The following is a 3,111-nucleotide window of genomic DNA, read 5'->3' as shown; positions in this document are numbered from 1 at the left end:
TGAACCACTTTCATGCTTGGGATTGTGAACTGAAACTGTTCACATGAACTTGGAATTCCCAGTAAGTGCGAGTTATTAACTCGCATTGATTAAGTCCCTGCCCTTTGTACACACCGCCCGTCGCTACTACCGATTGAATTATTTAGTGAGGTCTCCGGACGTGATCACTGTGACGCCTCGTGTGTCACGGTTGTTTCGCAAAAGTTGACCGAACTTGATTATTTAGAGGAAGTAAAAGTCGTAACAAGGTTTCCGTAGGTGAACCTGCGGAAGGATCATTATTGTGTTCCATATCCGTAAGAAAAACAAACAATGCCAAAACAAATAAAAACAAAAACAAACAAAAGAAAAAAAGAAAAAAAAGAAAAATTTATAATTATTTTGAATCCATATTCTTTTTATTCTTTTTCATTCAATTTGTTATCCATCAATTATATCATATTAAATATAATATGATGGTACATTTTGTAATGTTTTTTCTTATTTTTTCTTTTAAAAACCTTTAAACATGAAAATAGAAAGTTGTACTTATTATTCATTTGATTGAATGATAAGTTAATTTGTTCACAATAACAAAAGTGGTATATATTTATTATTATATTTATATATAAATAAAATGATTAAAAAAATACAAAATAATCAAACATAATAAATACCACCACTGTATTATTGTTGAACTAAGACATTCGCAACTTAATAAAAATGTTTAGAGTTAAATATATTTGATATATTATTGAAAGAAAATCAATTTATATTTTATTATTATTATTATTTAATTTTACTCTTTCAATTAATATATGCAAAAAAAAATTGACATTTGTTATAAATAAAAATAAATAAAAAAATACTCTAAGCGGTGGATCACTTGGCTCATGGGTCGATGAAGAACGCAGCAAACTGTGCGTCATCGTGTGAACTGCAGGACACATGAACATCGACATTTTGAACGCATATCGCAGTCCATGCTGTTATGTACATTAAATTAAATTTTAAAGTACTGCTTGGACTACATATGGTTGAGGGTTGTAAGACTATGCTAAATAAGTTGCTTATTCTTTTATAAAAATAATTGAATTTAAGCAAATGTGTATATTATTGGATTTTAAATAATTCATAATATTAATAGCAAAAAAATAAAGATATATAATGAATTTTTTATTTATTAATATATTCTTAAAAAAAAAAAATCCTCTCAAATAAAATGAAATAAAAAAAATTTTGAATCTAAGTATTCTCTTTAAAAAATTTTCATATTATTTATATATATATAAAATATTAATTTATATATGTAATTAAAGGAGGAATGTCTAGCATAAAAATTAATTTTTTTTATTCTAGAATTGCCTCATTTTACATAATTATTATTTATAATATATATTTATATAAAAGGAAAAAAGAAAAATAGAGATGAAAAGATGATATAATTATTTATTAAATTGTGAGAAGATAAAAAATATTTTAAAACAACCTCAACTCATATGGGATTACCCCCTGAATTTAAGCATATTAATGAGGGGAGGAAAAGAAACTAACAAGGATTTTCTTAGTAGCGGCGAGCGAAAAGAAAATAGTTCAGCACTAAGTCACTTTGTCTATATGTCAAATGTGAGATGCAGTGTATGGAATATCTTAATATCTAGTATGAGAAATTAACGATTTAAGTCCTTCTTAAATGAGGCCATTTACCCATAGAGGGTGCCAGGCCCGTATAACGTTAATGATTACTAGAAAGATATTTCCAAAGAGTCGTGTTGCTTGATAGTGCAGCACTAAGTGGGTGGTAAACTCCATCTAAAACTAAATATAACCATGAGACCGATAGTAAACAAGTACCGTGAGGGAAAGTTGAAAAGAACTCTGAATAGAGAGTTAAATAGTACGTGAAACTGCTTAGAGGTTAAGCCCGATGAACCTGAATATCCATTATGAAAAATTCATCATTAAATAATTAAAAATAATGTGCATTTTTTTCATATAAGGACATTGTAATCTATTAACATAATAAAAGTATTTATCAAAAGATCATTGGTGATATTAAGTTTATTTAAATTAATTTGCTTTTTAAGCATATTAACATAGAATAAATACTAATGATTTGATAAAGTGTTGATAGATTTTATTATATATAATGCTAAAATTCATTTTTTGAATTTTACAAAAAATTTAATATCTATGATATTAATATTTATTTGTATGCATTTATATGATTAACAATGCGAAAGATTCAGGATACCTTCGGGACCCGTCTTGAAACACGGACCAAGGAGTCTAACATATGTGCAAGTCATTGAGTTATATTAAACTTAATGGCATAATTAACTTAACTTAAAAATATAATGGGATTAATTTTTAGTCTATTTTCTTAAATAGTCAATTAATTCAATCCCGGGGCGTTCCATATAGTTATGTATAATGATAATTTATTATTATTTATACCTCTAACTGGAGCGTACCTTGAGCATATATGCTGTGACCCGAAAGATGGTGAACTATACTTGATCAGGTTGAAGTCAGGGGAAACCCTGATGGAAGACCGAAACAGTTCTGACGTGCAAATCGATTGTCAGAATTGAGTATAGGGGCGAAAGACCAATCGAACCATCTAGTAGCTGGTTCCCTCCGAAGTTTCCCTCAGGATAGCTGGTGCATTTAAAAATTATATAAAATAATCTTATCTGGTAAAGCGAATGATTAGAGGCCTTAGGGTCGAAACGATTTTAACCTATTCTCAAACTTTAAATGGGTAAGAACCTCACCTTTCTTGATATGAAGGTTGAGGTTATGATATAATGTGCCCAGTGGGCCACTTTTGGTAAGCAGAACTGGCGCTGTGGGATGAACCAAACGTAATGTTACGGTGCCTAAATTAACAACTCATGCAGATACCATGAAAGGCGTTGGTTGCTTAAAACAGCAGGACGGTGGACATGGAAGTCGTAATCCGCTAAGGAGTGTGTAACAACTCACCTGCCGAAGCAACTAGCCCTTAAAATGGATGGCGCTTAAGTTGTATACCTATACATTACCGCTAAAGTAGATGATTTATAAAACAATTTCGATTGATTTATAAATTTTGAAACTTTAGTGAGTAGGAGGGTACAATAGTGTGCT

General features: G+C 29.7%; 1 non-coding gene and 1 pseudogene across 1 annotated transcript; both read left to right on the top strand.

Moving 5' to 3' along the window:
• The first annotated feature begins 845 nt into the window (after window positions 1-845).
• LOC128871245 (5.8S ribosomal RNA) lies at window positions 846-1,026 on the top strand. Its single transcript, XR_008455827.1, has one exon. It is a non-coding gene; the product is annotated as a 5.8S ribosomal RNA (ribosomal RNA).
• Window positions 1,027-1,464: 438 nt separating this feature from the next.
• Window positions 1,465-3,111, top strand: part of LOC128871243 (large subunit ribosomal RNA) — a 4,516-nt pseudogene continuing 2,869 nt past the window's right edge.

Source organism: Anastrepha ludens, unplaced genomic scaffold (genome assembly GCF_028408465.1).
Source record: "Anastrepha ludens isolate Willacy unplaced genomic scaffold, idAnaLude1.1 ptg000120l, whole genome shotgun sequence".
In the NCBI taxonomy this organism is placed as follows: domain Eukaryota; kingdom Metazoa; phylum Arthropoda; class Insecta; order Diptera; family Tephritidae; genus Anastrepha; species Anastrepha ludens.
The sequence above is the reverse complement of the archived record's forward strand: the minus strand, read 5'-3'. Positions and strand labels throughout refer to the sequence as shown.